Consider the following 19,179-nt stretch of genomic DNA (forward strand, 5'->3'; position numbering starts at 1 on the left):
TTATATTTTATTTTCTTTTGATTTATTTATTTTGCATTGTTTGTCCCCATTTCATATGCACAACCTGACTTTATTTTTTTTTTTTCATTGCCTTGCCAGGCACATAGAAAGTTTGCTGGGTTTCGCCTGCGCGTGCATACGCTGAATAATTTTATTAGCTGCCTGGAAGGGAGCCAGCACGGCGTGCAGTAAGCGGGGTGGCTCTGGGGCTTTCATTTTTCTCACCCCCCCACATACCCCACCAGGTTGTGCTGTCAGCATAACCTTTTTATTTTATTTTTTGTAACTTTTTTTTAATTATTATTATTATTTTTTTTTTTTTTTTTTTGCTCCTTAAAGGGTTAAAAATTATGGGGAAGTTCAGCTAGCACTTGCAAGATATGGTTGCCTTAGCAACAGGCCTCCTAATCTGGTAGGTGACCTGAGAGACTGTGGAAGATGCAGGGCTCGGTTTGGCATTTCATTATTTCATGAGGCTGCGGCTCTCCAGCTGGTTGGCTCCCAGCGCCCGGCGCCGCGGGCATTCCTCGGCATGGCCCCAGGGGCCCCGCCGCCCCCTGGCCCCAGCTGCCCTGCCCCAGCCCTGCTGCCTCCCTGCCATCTCTTTTTTTTTTTTTTCCTCTTTTTTTTTGGTGGGGGGTGGGATGGGGAAGGTTTCCCTTAAGCTGTAGCGGGGCCTCTTGGCAGCTCAGGTGGTGGATGTGCTAATTTTGGGTGGCATGGCGCTTCTGGAACCCCCAAAACACGAGTTCCCTCGCTGTACCCTGATCTACTGCCCAGTAGTGGGCCTTTTCCATGGGGAGGTGGGGGCATGACCCATTGGGGGCACAACGGGACTGCAGCAGACAGGGAGAGGCACTGGGAAAAGCAATGAAGTGATGTCCTACTCCAGCTCCAGTGTTCTGGGGGAGGAGGCACTGATGCTCAGTGAAGCCTTGGAGACCTTCAAGGCCGGGTTGGATAGGGCCCTGAGCTTTCTGGTCTGGTGTAGGGCAGCCAGCCCGCAGCAGGGCTTGGAACTGGGTGGGCTTTAAGGTCTCATCCAAGCCGAGCCATTCTGCAGTTCTGAGTACAGGTTTTGTGGCAGCACGGCGCAGTGTTATTACGGTTACTCAGGGCTGCCTTTTAATGGAAGCATCTCAGAAGTTGCCTTCTTGCAGCTTTGCTATTGCGAGCGCCCATGCAAAGCTTCAGCTGCCGCTTACATTAACAAGCTGCAGCAGGAAACTCCCTCAACCACCCAACCCTAAATGTGCTCTGGGGGGCTGTGAGCTCCAGCAACCCCACAGCACTGCTGCTGTGCACAGAGAAGGTGCCTGGCCCTGCTGACCGTGTCGCTGCAAACCTCTTTTGTGTGGCGTGCCCTGGTGCCGGCAGCTGCGTGCGGACAGCAGGGAGAACTGCCTTTGTTTATCTGCATCTCCAGCAGAGCGAGCGTGGGGCTGGGCTGGGATGGAGGTGCTGATCTGTCATCTTTCACGTTTTATTCATCCCCAGACAAGGAAGCGGCAGCGAGGAGCGCGTACTTGTGTTACTTAGAACTAAGCTGTGCAGAATGCAACTGCTGAAAGCAATCTGGTGTCTGCGGTGCCCAGATTTACGCTTTCGCAGTGTAATTGTAGGTGTTAGCTTCCACTAGAAAGAAGATCCTGGCTGGAGCCGTCGTGGTGGGATGCAGCATGGCCGCAGCGTGCCGGGTGGATGGGGCATGGCATCCCTCTGTGCTGGTAGTGATGTTGCAGGGGTGTGCTGGGAATGGCCCCGTGGCTTTACAGTCCTTTGGCAGCTGCTTTCAGAGGCTGATGCTGCGGGGCAGTGCAGTTCATACACCCCCAGTTTGGGGGCTTAAAGTGGATGGAAAAGGCTGGGCTCCTGACTGCTGCTTCAGAGGCAGAGTGCAGAATTGGGTTGTTGTGCAGAGAAGGGCACTGGAGAGGGCACAGAGGGCTCAGGGACGTGCTTGCCTCTCATTCCCATCTGCGATGCTGCTGGGGGTGAAGCTCCAGCTTGGAGAGCTCCACCTCCAGATAAGAAAGCAAAAGCATTTAACATGACCCTGGTGAGGCGCTTCCTTCCCGCGCAGTCATGCTGATTGGCAGAGACTGGTTATCCCTGGGGAGGACAGTGGTGTGCCACCTCATCCATGGCGTGTAGCGTCTGGCCCCCGTCTCTCCCTGCTTTCATCTCTGCTGGAGATGGGATCGTTGATGCACCAGGGAGCTGAAACAGCTCGCCTTTCTCTCCCCTTGGTGCACACCTCTCCCAAATCCCTGCCTTCCCTATGAAGGCAACAGAGGCAGAAGGTGCCCCTCAGCGAGCAGGGATGAGCGATCAAACAGGAGAAAATCCAGGCAAGTAGGCAAAATCCCTAGAAAGCCCTTGTTTTGATCACTTCATCCCTTCTTTCCTCCATCTCTGCATTGTGAGGCTTTCTGGGATTTGTCTCTCCTGATAAGGGGTTTCCAGTGGTCAGCCTCAAGCTTATGGGTCACTGGACGAACTGCTGGACAGCCAGCAAGCACGGCCTGTCTGCAGGGCGCCGCGCTCTCACTGCGAGGGGCACCTTAACCACGCAGGGTTATATATATGTTCTTAAAGAAAAATCAAAATTCCCAGGGAAAAAAAAACCCATACCATGCTGTCTCCCCCCCCCCGCCTCCACCCTGTGAGAAGCGGCTCTGTGATGGCGGCTGGGAAGCGAAACCGCAAGTGTTGTGAGTGCCATCTGCTCCGCTTGGATCGAGGGAACGGCTGGAGCTCGTGCAGCCTCGCCAGGGATTTAAGCTCTTGCTGGGTGCAAGTGATGCCCCCAGCCCCGCTTCTGCACCACCGAGGCTCCCTGGTCCTTGGGTGCAGGACTGTGGGGCTGGCTCCCCTCTCTGCATCCCTTCCCAGTAAGGGAAGATGTCAGGGGGACTCTAAAGAGAAACGTGTGTGTGTTTGTGGTTTTGCTGTGGGGGTTGTCTCTGGGTTCCTATGCAGGTTCCTTGTTGGGACACCCTGGGGCAGCTGGGGATAGGACTAGAGATGTAGGCCAGGTTGGATATTAGGACAGATTTCTTCTGAGGGTAGTGGTGGAGTCACCATCCCTGGAGGTGTTGCGCTGAGGGAGATGGTGATGTGTTGAGGTTGGACTTGATGCTCTCAGGAGTCTTTTCTGATATTAATGGTTCTGTGATTCTTTGCAGCTGTGCACTGACTCCCAGTGAGGGTTGTTCTGGATTGTGGGTGGTTTTCCATCAGTTTTGCAATAGGATGCGAGCATCCCCACAATGCACGCATTTAGGAGGTCAACCCAAAATGCAAGATGAGTTTCGACTGCAGACACGATGGTTTGTCCTGAATTGCCTCTTGGCTTGGCTCTGTGGTGAGACCATTGGCATACACGTGTGATTTTTGATTTCATACCGAAGAAGGTGTTCAGAGCTGGGGGTGTCAGCAGGCACCTGGAGCTTTTCCCTGTTGATCAGGGTGTGCTTCACCTCCGCGTTGGCTGCTGGAGATGGCGGCAGAGAAGCACCGGCGCATCTCTCTGCGTGGCTTCACTGGGGATATAAAAGGCAGGAGTGGGTGGCTTGAGCAGAGCTAGAAGGAAGCAGCTTCCGAACAAAACCAAAGGGCCTTTAAGGAGAAATAGGAAACCTGAGGACAACTTCAGCTGCTGGAGAACACGTGTAAGCTAAAGGTGAGCTCTCATGGCCTTTTCCAGATGATCTGGAGGTGCGCTGGGCTGATGGAGGCCCTCGATCTGACTCACTGTCCTTCAAGGAGGGGTTAGAGGAACCCTATTTGGTGTTTCCCCATGCGTGTTACCATCCTGCATAACACTTTGTGTGCATGGTCAGATGCTGGCAGAGATTGGTCCCTTCTAGTTGTTTCCCTACGATTCTGTGAGTCAGGTGTTGAACACCAGCCTTTTGGCTGAGCACTTCAACTGGGAATGTGCTAGCAGGGACCTTCTTGGGGCCCCTGCTTAACGCCATGGTCCTGTGTGTAAGGTTATATCCGTAAAACAAGTCCTTGCTGAGACCCTGTGTCCCTGAAATGCTGCCCATGCTGATGGCGTGCTCAACACCTTTCCCTACACACACTTGACTGCAGACACCATCCCAGAGGGCAGCCCTGGGGAGCTGGCGGGGCAGCAGCTCAGGGAGCTTTGGTTACCCCCGTTCTGAAATTCAGTAATTAGGCTGAAATGATTATTTTTGTTTTTTGCAGGGGGAAATGCTATAAATAATCACCCTGCAAGCTTGCACGGTGACTTTGCAGCGTGCATGGGGTTCTTTGCTACTGTCCAGCTTGCTTTTTATTGGCAGCTGAGAGTGTGACACTTATCTCCAGAAAATGCGATTTGAATTGATTAAAGAGACGCCCGCCATTGGCCAGAGCCAAACTTTCTGCAGCAGTGGTTATGGTGCTGCCCCAGGAGCGGGGCTGTGCGGGGCTCTGTTCTGGCACACTGCAGTGCATCCATGTGTCCTGCACCCACAGCTGCCTTGCCTGGAAGCACAGAGCGCCGCGGATGTTTTGGTGAGATTAATGAGACCTAAATAAAACTCCTGTCAGGCAGTTTCTGTGATATACTTCGTACCTCCGTGTAATCAAAGCCCAAGCAAATGAGAGGTTTTGTTCTCGTTACCAGCCCTGCTCATTTCCAAAATGCTTGGGAAGGTGACAGGCAGGGAAGCGTGGCTCCTTTGCAGGCAGCATCTCTCTGGGTGTGGGGTTTGGAGAAGGCAAAACAAAGCAGGAAAGCAGGCATGCAGCACTAGGGGTGACTTCTGTGGTAGAGAGTGTGGATGAGCGCAGCGAGGGAGGGCAGGGAAACAGGGAGTGGAGCTGGTTGGTGGAAAAGCAGGGTTTGGAGTGATGGTGGTCCACACTTCTGCACCAGCCCTGCTCTGCCAGCCACCAACATGAGCAGCCTTGGGACTGTGAAGGCTTCCCATCGCTGCTGAGCTGGGCTGGATTTGCACCGGAGGCTGACCTGGAGGTGAAAGTCTCAGTATCCCATTACCAATCCCACGAGCTACCCAGTCACCCATCCTAATACGCTCTAATACACTTGGGAGCCACATCACAATAGTGTTAGCAGAAGAAAACAGCATATAGTGCACCTTCTTTTGTAAGCCCTCTGTCGCATCTAAAATAAATTTGCATCTAAATTGACAGGCTGTTTTTAATGTCTTCTGGCTATATAACGCTTAAAGGCCCAGGCTTCCTTTGTAGGTGAGCAGGGAGCACAGGCCTTATTTGTGCAGGGGAGTGGGGAACGTTGGTGTTGTTCTGGGTCTGAGCGCAGGGAGAGATGGAGAGGCTGATTTATTTTTTTCCTTTTTATTGGGTTTTATGGGCATATCTTTGAGTTCTTCATGGCTGCTGCTGGAGAGGGCCCCATCACTGTGTCAGGGTGTGAGAGCCGGGGCCAGTGCCTGCCCCAGGGGCTGCAAGCTGAGTGCATGGGGAAGGGCTGCCCAGAGCAGAGCTGAGGCAGCTCTCCTTCGTCATCCATTATTTATCTGGTTCCCTGCAAAACAAAGTCATTGGCGTGCACTGATTCTGACACTGGCGTACGTTTTACAGAGGAGGTGATTTCGTTCCTGCTTTAAAGTACTCTATTGAAAGGTGTCTTTTCCTGCGTTCTTTTGCGGTCCATCTCGATGTCAGCAAGATAAATCTTTGGTAAATCTTTGGGTTTTGAAGGCTCCTGACTGCGTTTTTGGGCACTCTGAATGGTGGAGCAGTGCTGACCCTGGCTTGATGCTAGTGGTGAGATCGGGTGAGGCCAGCTGCCACATATGGAGCAGAGGTGTCCAAAGTGTTTGTGTTGCCTTGTAACTCAGAGCTGCAGCTTTTATGAACGGTTATGTGCGTTTGTGCCAGAAAGACTTCACTCTGTTCCTCCTCGTGTGCACAGCTGAAGGCAGCTTTGTGGGTGTACGAATAAATACGGGCTTAGGGTCTGGGTTGTGCTGGGCAGACAGCTCTGCTTCTGCTGGGTGCAAGAGGGCACCGAGGGCAACCCTTCACGGAGTCACACCGTGTCCCAGGCTGGAAGGGATCACAGCCCAGCTCCTGGCTCTATGTGGAACCACCCAAACCTTATGGCTGAGAGCTCCCTGAGCTCCCCTCACTCTGTGCCATTCCCTCGGGCCCTGTCGCCGTGCCTGGAGAGCAGAGCTCAGTGCTGCCCGTCGGCCCCCTCTGCTCTGGGCCTGGTGCTCCCTGGGGCCCCGTTGGCCCTTCTAGCTGTCAGGGCACGCTGCTGAGCAGACCCCCACGCAGCACTGCTCCTCGGGGTCCGTGAGGCTCTGTGCTGGAAAGGGGCCGGGAAGTTCTGCGCGGAGCATTGCGCAGGGAGGGCAGGGGAGGAGACGGCGAGTCGGAGCCGTGTTTGTCAGGATGGAAATAACTGTCAGCCCCATTCAATCTGTCGCCTTGTTCCCAGGGGACAATTGCAAAACAGGATTACTGGTACTTAAAAATTCATAGAAAACGTTTCTTATCACAACGTCATAATTGTTATGACTCAGAAGAGTAGAATTGCCATTTTCCTGCGCCTTTTTTCCCCCTCACTTTTGTTGCATACAGAGTCCCTAGCTGCAGCTGCAGAATCATAAAAACAGGGCCGTGCTTTATTTTATGCTAACTGCTGCATTTGACTTGAAAATTATGTCCCACTGGGTCTTGTGGTCAGCACATTACGGCGTGATTGATGGCTGTCAGAGTGGCAGTCTCTGGCAGATTGCGATGGGTGGAGGAGAACAGATGCCCGCTGACTTCAGGGGCTTAGCGGAGCCCAGGACTGAAGCACACGTTGGAAAACAAAAGCAGATGGGAGGGCTCTGGTTAGGCTGACTATTCTTCTCCGGCTGCGTGTCAAGGAGGGAAGCTTGCCAGGCAGCCGTGTCGCTTCTGCCTGTTCCTCCACGGCGAGCTCTGCGGCCCCGGCAAGACATGGGTGAGCCCTGCTTGACCTGAGGACTGAGGCGGACGGACACGCACTCGGCCATCCGGAAGGCGGTCGTTTTATGGAAACCATTAATGCAGATATTGAAAGGGCAACCTTTTCCCCCATCCCCCCCAAAAGAACAGCTTGCCTTCATTGAGTTCACGCTCCTTCCGACGGTCTCTGTTAACCCTTAGCCCTACTGATGCCTGCGAGGCGAGACCTGGGCAGGCTCCCGCGGCTCTGTGGCAGGAGGGAGGGATGGATGCTGGCAGCAGGAGGCTGCACATCCCACGATGGCTCGGTCGCCTTGCTCGTGTTCGTGTTGTTATTGCTGTCCTTTGCTCGATCCACAGGCAGCAGGTCAAAGCTGGTGGGGAGGAGACGGACATCCAGGGCTCTGTATCATGTCTGTTTTTTTCTAGCTTCATTTGAGCTGCGCTAGCGCAAAGAAAGCAGGAGCTGAAGAGTGAGTTGTTTGTGCAAAAGTGTTTTTAGGCTAAAACACTTCAAAGATGCTATCCTGCAGTCACTTGGTTCCTATCCCATCTTTCCTGCTGTTCCTACGAAGGGGTTAGGAAAGGCCTTGTGCTGCCCGGGGTTTCCCCGTGTCTCACTCATCTCTCATCTATGTTTCCTCCCATTCCCTCAGGCCTAGGCAGACCTGGGCAGGCTGCTGCTCTCTCCTGTCCACCGTTGTTGGGGACTGCAGGGTTAATGGAGAAATTAAATTTCACTGCTGTTTTTAAATTAATTGAATCATCAGCATGGGTAACAGGAAACAGTGGTATCATAATGTATTTGATATGGGTCTTTAAGTCAGCCTTTGCTGCAAAATCTAGAGTGCTAGATCTTGGTGTAAGTGATCGCTGACTGATATATTGCAGCTATGTCCACAGTACAAAGGCTCTTGCTACGTCTTAAAATGTTCATGTCATAAAGTTGAGTTGGTTTATGGTACGGTCATTTTCTGTGTATGTTTCCCACAGTGCTCCTAGATGATGCTTGTGACAAGCCCCAGCCACCAGTGCCAGTGGTCCCCTTGGGTGCAGCAGCACGCAGGAGGATGCTCCCAGGTCCAAAGGAGAGTCATGGATCTGTTTCCAGGGGTTTCTGAGCTTTCTTCTCTTCCCTGGCTGTGAGCCTTGATCTGGCCTTGCAGAGTGGCTTTGCCATCCCCATATCTCAGCCTGCTAGTGACCTCCCCATCCATGGTATTCCCCTGCCCTGTAAGAGGCTCTTCCGTGCTGGGCTGAACTGGTGAGACCAATTTGGCCTGATTTCAGGTAATCCATCTTAAAAACAGCTCTCAGGAAACATCCTCACTAGGCAGATTTACAGGCGTTCTGTAGATGCTTGTTCTGAGGTGCTAAATCACTGTGGCTTTGCCTGCCCAAGGCAGAGCGTCTCTGGCCCTGGAGTTGCTCTGCGTGCTCATCCATCCCTACAACCAGGTTTCTCCCAAAAGAGCAGTGGCACCAGGAGCCACCTCCCTCAGGGGCTGTGGGTGCAAAGAGGTAAGGCTGCCGGAGTCTCAAGCTTTAGTTAGTGATGGTTTCAGCTTGCTCAGGCTTCAGGATTGCAATGGCTTTGGCTCTCTGGGGACGGTGGTGCACCTACAGATCCCTCCCCATCTAGATAGGGTTAATGGAGCTGATTTTAGTAGAAATCGGGGGGAAAAAAGCCTCATGGTTCATACTTTGTGAAGCAGCTTCCAGGTTTTCACCCAGACCAGTAGTAGCTACCCTACTAACCTGATATTTCCCTCAATGGTTCTTTACTCCAGAGAGCACAGTTCTATAAATTACCCTCAGAGTGCATCTGGACAGTGTATGGCCATGCCTGCAGCGTGGCATTTCAAGGCAAAAATCTCAAAGCTACTTAACCAACTGAAACCTATTAGATGCTTTCTCAATATGAATATTGATCTTCACATTTAACTCTGTTTCGCCCTGTCTTCCCAAAATGCAAAACCTATGAGCTGGTGCAAGAGAGGCAGTCTTGAACTTAGTTCGAGTCGACTTCCCTGGTCTGATGATACGAAGTATGTGTATGTATGTTGCTGCAAACTGGAGAATAGGGTATTTTGGGGAGAGAGGACAGGAGGTGCTCAGTGTTTAGGGCTCCCACAGATGAGTGTTGAAGAACTCATTCTGGTGTGATGTTTTCGACTTAGTGTTGAAGATAGAGGAGCAATAGCTTTCTAAGAGGAGCACGTGGTGAAGGAGAAACCAAACTTGCTTATTATTTCTGCTCATTATGTCTCTAATTACGTGCGACGTGCCATATGTTCTCCATAGGGAGAGCGCTGCAGGTGGGGTGGGAGCAAGGGGACATGCAGTGGTGGATGCTGCATGGAGGGGCCTGAAGCTGCTGCGTATGCTGTCTGAGCCAAAATACTCATCCATCTGAGAGTAGGTTTGAGTAGTGCTGTTTCCCTCTCTGTCTGCATCTCCCAGAATTTGGATAAGGTATTGCGATTCGGTGCCAGTCGGAACAGTGAGCACAGCTCCGTTGCTGCGGTCCCCACCCCAAACCTTTGAACTCCACCCTGGTTCATCTGCTGATGTCTTCTCCAGCCCCCAGCAGGTTTTTTCCAGCCATTCTCCTCCTCTCCTCCCTCTTGCCCCCAGCAGGTTTGTGCTGCATCCAGCCAAGCACATTGTGTGTCTGCGATGGCTCTGTGCTTCCTCGCAGGAGAAAGCAGTGTTGGTCCCTCTGCAGCAAGGACTGGTTGCTTGGAGCAGGAGTTTGAAACTAAGCTGTAACACAGTAAAGAAATATTTATTGGCAAGTCCTGAACTTAATTTGAACAGGGCTCTGCTGTTTAAACAATTGGTTGAGCCATAAACCAGAAGCCCTTAATTATAGCTAATTATTTTCTGCGGTGAATCTATATACGAGCTCATCAGCATGAGGGCTCCTCCGCAATGAACTGGTTGCATGTTCAGGCATCGTTCAGCCCGACTGTCCCCAGTACCGCACGGCGCAGCAGCGGTGCCGCTGCCCGTCCCTCCAGCTCTAACAGGCCCTTCCATCTCCTCTGCCAGCAGTCATGTGCCAAAATAGTCCTTCCCCCAAAGGGGGGAGAGCATCGTGCGGGTTTTCCTTTGCTGGCGTGGTACCCATCGCGTGCTCGGGATGTTGGAGGAGCAGTCGCTCTCCTCCAAAATCCGGTAGCACCGGGCTGCCGCCACCACACAAGGTCCTAATGGCTTGGCTCGTTTCTTTAGGAACTGAGTGCTGTTTCAGCCAGTTGCTAGGAATTTCTGTAGAAGCCAGGAGCGCGGGCGGCGGTAACACAACTGTGAGACCGGAGCAGTTCGGGACGTGGACTTTAAACTCTCGGGCTTTTCAGTTTTGTTTAAAAACCAGCTAGGTAAATATTTGTGCAGCAGTTACCACGGGGCGAGGTGGGCTGGGGGACGCCGTGCCGTGGCCCTGCCGACAGGGCGGCTGCGGGGAAGGGACCCGCACACAGCCCCGGCCTCTTCCCTGTGGCACAGATGGTTTTAACGCTTTCCTCTTCCTCTTTCTTTTCTTTCTTTTTTTTTTTTTGTTCTTTTTTTTTTCTATAATTAACTCTTGTTTTGCGAGCGGGAAGACGCTTTTTTCTTCTTGGCAGAGCCCCCAACGTCTCCTCGGCGATGCACTTTTCTGAGCCGCCGCCTGTCTGTCCTCCGAGTGCGTTCTGTTGTTCCTCCCAGCTCCCCCCCCCCGTGCCCCCACCATGCGATGCTCGCTGCCCCCTCCTTTCTCCCTGCTCTCACCCAGAGGTGAAATCTGCAGCCACTGCGGGCAGAGGAGGCCGGGCTCTGAGCAGAGCTGATGGATCTGAGGGCCATACAAAAGCTGGAGCCTGGGGGAAGACGGAGAGGCCCTTCCCTGCCACGGGAGCCTTTAGAAAGCTCCTGGCTCTTTGTGCAGCTTGGCGGGGGGCTGCGTGCACAAAAGCCCCTCGGCCCTGATGTCACTTCCTCGCTGCGGCTGGCAGAAGTTTTCCCAGGACGGTGACACAGAGGAACAGCTCTTCTTTATGGCTGTCAGACAGGGAGTGAAAATGAGGGAGAAAACCTGAGCAGGAATCTTCATCCTGCAGCTCGTGGCCACCATCCTTAGCAAATCACTGCTTGCTTGTGGGCGCAGCTCCCATCACCATCGCCACCCCATCCATCATCTTCATCCCTTGGAGCAGCCAGGCTCACCCTAGCCCCTCATTCCCATTAATCTGATGGACCCTGTGCCCACCCACTCTGCAGCAGGATTGTCTTAACTCTACGTAAGACCTTGCAGCGGTACCCGACATTTTCATTCCTCCCCCTTCTGCTGCCTGGAAGCCTGCAGTGCATTTTTTCTTATGCTCCCAAGACTTTAAGTTTTCCTGCTTCACGTAATAGTTTATGGTTGGGTCAAGGGGCAGGGGTTTGCGCACTGGTTTTATAAGGTACCTCCTCCAGTGCCTGCTTCGGAAAGCTCCTAGTTCATAAATGCAGAGTTTGTATTAACCACCTTCGGATGGGGAGAGCTTCTCTTACAAGTGCAGTAATTACGTTTTGTAAGCTGTAAGGGAAACACAGCTTGGCGTTTCAACCCACCAAAGTGTTCTGTGAGCTCTCAGAAATAGATGAACAAAAGGCACTTCTATCGGAACCTCTTCCTGGCAGGTCTGGAGGCACCCAGTCTATGTTGGGTACGCTGGGCTGGGAGCTCGGCATAACATCTCTACGTTCCCTCCCTTAGAAGGGGAAAAACAAGCTGCCCTTGGCTAAGAGTAGCTAGGAAAGGCCGTAATAATTTGTCCTTGGTATCCTTGTGTGTTTTTGGTACGTAGATGAGGATGTACTGCCTTTCCCTTCGTAGATTTATATGCTGGATTCCACCCCCATCCCAGGGCTGCACACCTCGTATCCTCCCACAGAGCACACCTACTGTAGTTAGAGCCATGCTGCAAATGAAATGCTTTTGCTCCACCTGAAAAATCCCTCTGTGTTGCTGCTGGGTTGCCGACCGGCCTCCAGGCTCCGTTGGCCTCTGTCTCCAATGGGTGTGAAGAAAGCCACCCGTGAGTGCACGCTGTGCTGAATTACACGGCAGCTTACGTCAGATTTACTCCTCCTGTCCTCCACTCGAGCTGCTCTATTAATTTTCAAACGCCTCCAGCAATTACTGGACCTGGGAAACAGTATTTTTTGGGGCAGCCCCTACAAATAACTATAAAAAACAAACTCTGCCGTTAAAAATGGGGAAGAAAACAGGAACGGGCAGTCACGCTCGTCTTGGTGTGAGGTTGGTTTTTCGGTGAGCTTCCTCTTGAAAACATGGGGGTGTGCCCTGTTGGGGTCCTGCTGTGGGGGAACATCTCAGGGTGGGACATGCTGGAGAAGCAGGAAGGGTGCACAGCCCAAATGTGGCTTTAGGGTGCTCTGGGGTGCTGCTGGTGGGGATTGGAGAGGACCCACGAGGACCACAGAGTTCAGCCCTTGGTCCCACACAACACCACTGCTGAGCTGCTGGCTTTTTGTCTTAGGGAAGCGGGCATCTTGTCGGGGACGGGCAGATGGCGTTCACCTGCTCGGGACCGACTCTCTCACCCTTGCCTTTGGTGTTGGGGAATAATAACAGCCAGCTGCTAGCAGTAAAATAGGCTTAAGCAAATGTGATATTTTGGCATTCAAATGCACGACAAGAATGGGAGAATGTCCATAGTATTTGCATTAATTTCCCCTTTCCCCGTGGCAGGAGATAATACACAAAGTCGGGTTGGTGCGCGGGGCCGTCCTGCTTTGTGATGGGGAGCGTCCTGCCTCCCAGCCATGGAATTGGCTGGCTTCGGTGGAGGTGACGTTGTTTCCTGCTAAAACACACACAGAAAAAAAACCCCACACCGCCGGGGTTCCTGCAGGGGGGTTTGGGTCAGGGTTAGGTGCCCTTCCGACCCACCCTTTAGTGTATTGCTTGGCGCTCAGCTAAAGCTGCGTGCGTTGAGCGGGCTTCATGGGTGAGATCAGCCAGGTGGAATGCCAAGGGCCAACAAAGAAGGAAAAATGAAAAGTATTGTCAGTACGTCTTCGTGTGCCAGTCACTCCTGTGCTGGACGCCCTGGAGGCACGCTGCAGTGTGCTGCCTAGCCCAGAGATTGGCATTGTCCCCATTGGATGCTAGTGCATCCTTGGGACAAGGGGAAGCTCTGCTCTTCAGTGCACCTGGTGCAGCGGTGTGGCATTTTTCTAAAGCTGTGGATTATGTCCCTATTTTTTTTTTTTCTTTTTCAATTAAATTACCGATTTAAGTCTTGCCTTGCTCAAAACCCCTTCCAAAATTTACTTGGCAATTTCAAACTATAACAAGGCAGAGAAAACAGAAGCAGCGATTTGTATAGGCACTGTGAAGCAGAAGCCTATCTGCCAGAGCCAACAGCCTCCTGGTTTAAAGGAAAATGAAAGCTGCGCGGCGTGCTTTCAGTTTATTAATGTTTACATAGCGTCAGAGCTGCGTGGCACGTCACAAACAAGATCAGGTCCCTGTCCTGATGGGCTTAGAGCCGAAACCTGTCTTTGAAGGAACCTGCCCCCAAATCCTGGCCCGTGGGCTGGGAGCAGCTGGGGGTGGTTTTCCTTGATTTTTTTTTTTTCCTTAATTCTGGCTTTACAAATAGAAGAACTCAACCTGGGGAGCGTTGGGCCACCTGGTCTGAGACACACAGCTTCAGTGCAAACTCCAACGAGTTGCTGCCAGCACGTTTTCCCTATTGTTTTCAAAGGAGAGACCCCAGAATCAGTCTGTGAGCTACCTGCAAAGTTTGCGTGAGAGCAAATCCAGGGGGAGCAACTAAGCTTCTGGTGTGGGAGAAAATACAGATTGCTTCGCCCTGCAGCAGCATGGCCTCTGGAGGAGCTGGGCACCCCGCGCTGATGGATGGGCAGTAGATTAATAGTCCAAAGCAATTGCATTATCTAATGAAAAATTTATATAATTATTTTATATAACTTTTTTGGCAGGTGGACCCTCAGATGGATAGTATCGATTGCTGGAAAAGAGCTTGGCGCTTCTGTTGCTGGAATTATTAGAGGAGAATAGCTAGTAATTAATACCTGAGTATTTACAGCAGCTAATTGAGGGATGTCCGGCCGAGCCGTGGGGCAGCAGGAAGGCTCTGAGAGCCCACACCAAAGCTGGGATCCCACTACTGAACTTCCCAGAAGTTCCCTTTCATCACATGCAGAACCAAGGCGGGCTGTGTTCAGCCTCCCGCACCCCATGCTTTTATCCCTTTCCTTTCCCCTCCCACCCCCCTTTACTTTTTTCCCTTCTCCCCTTTAATTCGGTTGCTGTGAAATTTTGCAGCCCTGCCAAGTTATTTCCTTGGGATATATTTAGATAAAGCAAGATCAGCAGAGAGTGATGTGTGTTTGCGTAAGGATGTTTGTAAATGTTAGCAGTAACACTGTCAGGATTGCGGAGCAGATGTCCGCGAGATGCTACCAAGATCCTTATTTACAAACTTGTAAATGACTGAAGGGGTTTCCTTCCCGGGGATAAGGGGGCCGCCTACTTAAGAGATTAAAATCCTATTGTTTTGTGGCTGGAGCTGCTCTGTTGGAGCTGCTGTCTCAGATTATCCTTTACAAGGAGGGAAAAAAAACTGTATAAGCTTGGAACAGCATTGAATGTTTTGGCTTTTTTTTTTCTTTTCTTTTTTTTTTTTGGTCTTTTTTAAAGCTTAGCTTTCAGATGTGAAGATACGGGGGAGGGTTTTGTTTCTTTTTCAAGGAGCAGGGACAGCAGTCGCCCCATGCACTCACCCTGGCTGCTCTCCTTCCCCATGCACTCGGTCGACAAGCTCAGGGTTGCAGGTAAACCAGATCTGTCCTCGCCTTTGCTTAGCCCTGGCAGCAAGTGGGAGCTGTCCCAGGGAGCAGAGCGGCGTGCACTGGGAGGTGAGGGAAGGGAAAGTTGCAAAAATGGTGTAAGCACCGATTTTGCTGTTGCTCACAGTTTAGTTTTGAAGTGTTCCTCCAAGGAGGCAGCAACCTGTTACAGAGCTGTAGTTACAAGGCTGGGAGGATGCCCAGGTGCCCCCACATCTAGCAGCATCCTCCTGGCCTCCCCACTGTGTTTCTGCTTTTGCTTTTGCACCGATGCAGCTCAGACACTGCCACCACACCGGGGTGGGGACGTGCAGACAGCCCCCCCCGTGGCACAGGCGTTGTGCTGCCGTCCCTCGGCGTTAATCAGGTTATGGCGAGGTGTGGGAGTGTCCTGCTATTAAATTTAAAACCTCGCCGTGTGAGATGAAGGCAGCTTTAATGAGATGAAAAGGCTTAACCGGAGCCCAATTTAATTCAGTAGTACCTGTTTACACGACCTGCTTAAGTCCTGACCCACGCACTGGTTTTATTTCCTCCACACCAAACAATAAATAGCAGCTGGGTAGGTACCAGCTCACAGCTCTGTGCTCACCACCCCTGCGTGCTTGCGCCGGAGGGCTGCGCTCATACAGAGGGCACAGTGTGAGCATGCAAGCGGAGCAACTGCAAATGTGAGTTGCTTCTGTACCCCAACTTCTTGGCCACTGCTGCAAACCTTGCCTGCATATCCTGCTCTGCTGCACTCCCAGCCCACGTCGGGTCTGAGCAGCTCCACAGCCGTCAGCCTGGGCGGTGCCACAGGGAGGATGCTGATCGCAGGTTGAATCTGCTGGGGGGGGGGGGGGGGGGGGCAGGAAACCGCTGCAGCCGGCGGGCGCCGGGAGGGGCTCACACAGCACCCGCTCCTGCCAAGCCCTCGAGCCCAGCACAGAGCTCAGACAAATAAATGAAACCCCAGTCCTTGTCCCGGCAGGACGTGTCCCTGTCATCCCTCCTCTGGCATGGAAGGGTGGAGCTGAGCCTGCATCGCTGGGTGTCCCCAGGCTGCGGTGACACCAAGGCGGCATGAAGCAGCTCAGGGCTTTGGGATGGGAGCGTGAGGGCACACAGCATTGCTGTGCCACCTCCCTGCCCTTCCGCTCTTAAATGCAATTAATAGAGTTGAATAACTTGGCTTCTTCCGAAGGATTAGGTTAAGAAAATAAGACTATTTTAATAGCCCTTTTACATCCCAGATAGATTTTAGCTGAAAAAACTAACCAAGATTTAAAGCCTTCTGCCCCAGGGCTTCATATTCCTGCATTAACACACATGAATTTCATGCGCTGCCTGCGATTACGCTCTGCTTTTGGAAGAGCTGTTTCCTGCCTCTGCTTCCCACATCACCACACAAGATGCACACACTGTCCGGCCAGAGCTGTCCTCCTAGCATCCCACTGCCCCACACACTGCCCGTGGGTGGGGGGCACCATGGCAAGGCACCCAGCATCACCTCCCCGTCACCACCGTGTCCTCGGGGCGGTGAGATGTGGCAGTGCATCCCAGCAGAGTGATGCTGGGTTTGGCTGCACAGCACATCGTTCTTTTTCTCTTCTTCCCCCTGTAGCCCGATGTCAGTGGGCTGCCGTGAGTGGACTCCTATGGATAATTTAAGTATCCAGCTCCTGGCTGTGTTGTTTTGTCCAATTTCTATTGCCTTCTGACCTACATCATTCTTTATTTGCAAAGCTATACTTGCAGGCAGCAGTAATAAATCAATTAATGACTCTGATGAATCATTTAATGGCTGACAAAATAACACTGCAGTCAACAGCTTGGATCTCTACAGCAGTACCAGAAGACGCTGGTTGACTCAGGGTAGGGAGACGAAACAGAGACTGTTAGCTCAATTAGTGCAATTAGTGCGCGATTTAAAGGCTTAGACGGCATCTGCTGGCGTACCGAGTTGCTGTGTTAACCGAGCGCTGAGGTTTGGGAGCAAAATGTTGAGATCTAGATTGTCATCACACAAAAAAAAAGGGAAAATAATCCATTGTAGATGGGAAATACATATGTGTGTGCATGTATCTATAGATGCGTGCCCTAGGAACAGCGTTTTCTTTCCAGCACACAGCAAATTTGCCATCTAATAAAAGGTGAGTGTGCAGGCATGCTGGCCCCCCTGCACTGAGATGAATTAGCTCGATCCCTCTCCAGCCAAATGCCAGCACTAAGCCCAGCCCCGGTGCAGGGATGGGCTTAGACACTCCCAGCATCACATTCATGGTTTGGTTTTGCTCATCAGGGCCCCATTTCTTGAGGACATGGTGCTTGGTGGAAGAAAGTGGAGTTCTGTGGGTAAATGGGAGGAGCGTGTACAAAAGTTTCCTAGCTAAAGCAGTGGAAATAATCCAGGAGGGTATGAAGTGCTACTGGAGTTAGATGCTGAAGGTTCCAGCGAGTCTGTGGTGTGTTGGGACACACACCTTTGGGTTTGGGGCAAGCAGCTTGGGTTTGGGGTGCATGCCCTCAGGTCTTGAGTGTGTATCTTTGGGATTGGGGAGAACAGCATTGGGTTCAGGCATTTTGTTCCTGCTGCTCCCAGTGCCTCCTTTTCCCTCTTCCTTGGCTCGGTCCAGGGTTTTTGCAGCACTGCTCCAGCACGACGAAAGGTGCCTCGGTGTTTACCTTAGTGGTGGTGATAGGGAGGGGAATAAAAAGAAATAAAATGTCACTTCGCAGCCTTGTAAATCATTCATCAAGGGCTGACCAATTTGGCTCCCATCCTACAATATGCTCAGGGCACTTGTGGGTTTTTAATTATTGAGCCCTGCCAAGTGCCACATGTGCAAGGCACGTTAAATCCACGTTTACACGGCAAATGCATAGGTGAGATTTCGGGGTGTTTATCGCGGAAAAATATTCTGTGGTTTTGTGGAAAAATGTGCATTTGCTTAAAGATTTTCTTTGGCTGCATCGCCCTCCTCCCCCTGCTCCCTGTTGCAGAGGGAGGAGGAGTGCAGCATACTTCAGTTCATCACAAAGGCATAAAAGCTGTGTTTGTTTTATTAGACCCAGGCACTCTTCATACCCAAACCAGGCTTCCTGGTGGTTCTGTTGGCCAGATTCTGAGCCCACTGTTGCCCTCGTTGCACCGTGCCAACCCTGCACCTCACCAGTGGCATCCCCATGGTCCCCATGCTCCTTGGGATCGGTCTTGCCGCAGGAGATTCCCCAGCAAGAGATTATGGTGTGCTGGAAATCTCTTGAAACCATAAAATATCACCTTGGCAGCTTTATTGCACCACTCGCCGCCTTTGGAGAGCAGCGTTTTGCGTGATAGAGGGTTTAATAAAGGAAATTCCAAATGGGCTCGCTGCAGTTGGGGGCTTGGTCTTATATATTTTTGCATTAAGAACATTCATCTGCTTTGCAGAGAAACTGCAATATGTTCATGGCCTTGGATTAAGATTTGGTTTTACTTTTATAGCTGACCCACTTGGGGGGATGGAAAGGGGGAGAAATGGGTTCACTCCCTCTTCTTTCTATTTTTGCTGCCGTCTGAAGTATAAAAAGAGCCTGGAATGGGTAAGCTTATTTTTCCTGCCAGGACTTCTTTTTATTAACTGTAAAAACACTCAGATCTGGCCTTTGCTGGTTTTGCAGGAAGGCTGCTTGGGATGCCCTGCTCTCCTGGCCCCGCAGTGGGGTGCAGGATGGGGGGCACAGGCAGGGGTCATTTCTTGCAGACAGGTTCCTTGTTTGGAGAGCCAGCCCGTGCTGTCCTGCAGGATGCTTGCAGCTCTCAGGTGCTGGAAGTGGGTGCACGTGGTTTTGTTCATCCCCCCTGGGTTATGGTGGGTGAATGGAGCTTGCCCCGCTGCTGGTGGGACTCTGGGTCTGGTGGAGTCACGGTGCCTGAGCTCTGAGTTGAGAGTAACGTGGAGCAGACTCCTGCCCATGGGATTTCCTTGGGGTGCTGCTGGAGTGAGCAGAGGACGTGGAGCTAGCTCCGTTGCATAGCTCTGGGTATTAAGTTCATCGTAATGCTTAGTGGAGGGGTTGATACTGTGATCAGCCAGACTCAAACCCCGTTAACATCACCAGCGCTCATTTATAACCACCCCAGAAACGGAGGCATCAATTTTCAAGAGCCAAACAGCAGTGCAAGTCTCAGGGAGAAGAGTCGACGTGTTTGTTCTGTTCCTTGTGATGATTCCTGACCCGGCAGAGACATTTTGCCACCAGAAATGTTTAGGCAAGGTCCAATTTTTCCCCCTTCCCACCTGGACACAGACCTACACTGCACTAGCGTTTCGTCGGCACCACAGCCACATGCCTGCCGTGCCATGCAGGTGCCCTTTGTTCGGTGGCCAGCCCCGG

General features: G+C 51.9%; 1 protein-coding gene across 4 annotated transcripts in view; it reads left to right on the forward strand.

Moving 5' to 3' along the window:
• Positions 1-19,179, forward strand: part of SSBP3 (single stranded DNA binding protein 3) — a 48,639-nt gene that overhangs the window by 12,649 nt on the left and 16,811 nt on the right. The gene's annotated exons all lie outside the window — the stretch shown is intronic.

The sequence above is a fragment of the Cyrtonyx montezumae genome, unplaced genomic scaffold, assembly GCF_038088225.1.
Source record: "Cyrtonyx montezumae isolate F1298 unplaced genomic scaffold, pur_monq_1.0 scaffold_1, whole genome shotgun sequence".
NCBI lineage: Eukaryota > Metazoa > Chordata > Aves > Galliformes > Odontophoridae > Cyrtonyx > Cyrtonyx montezumae.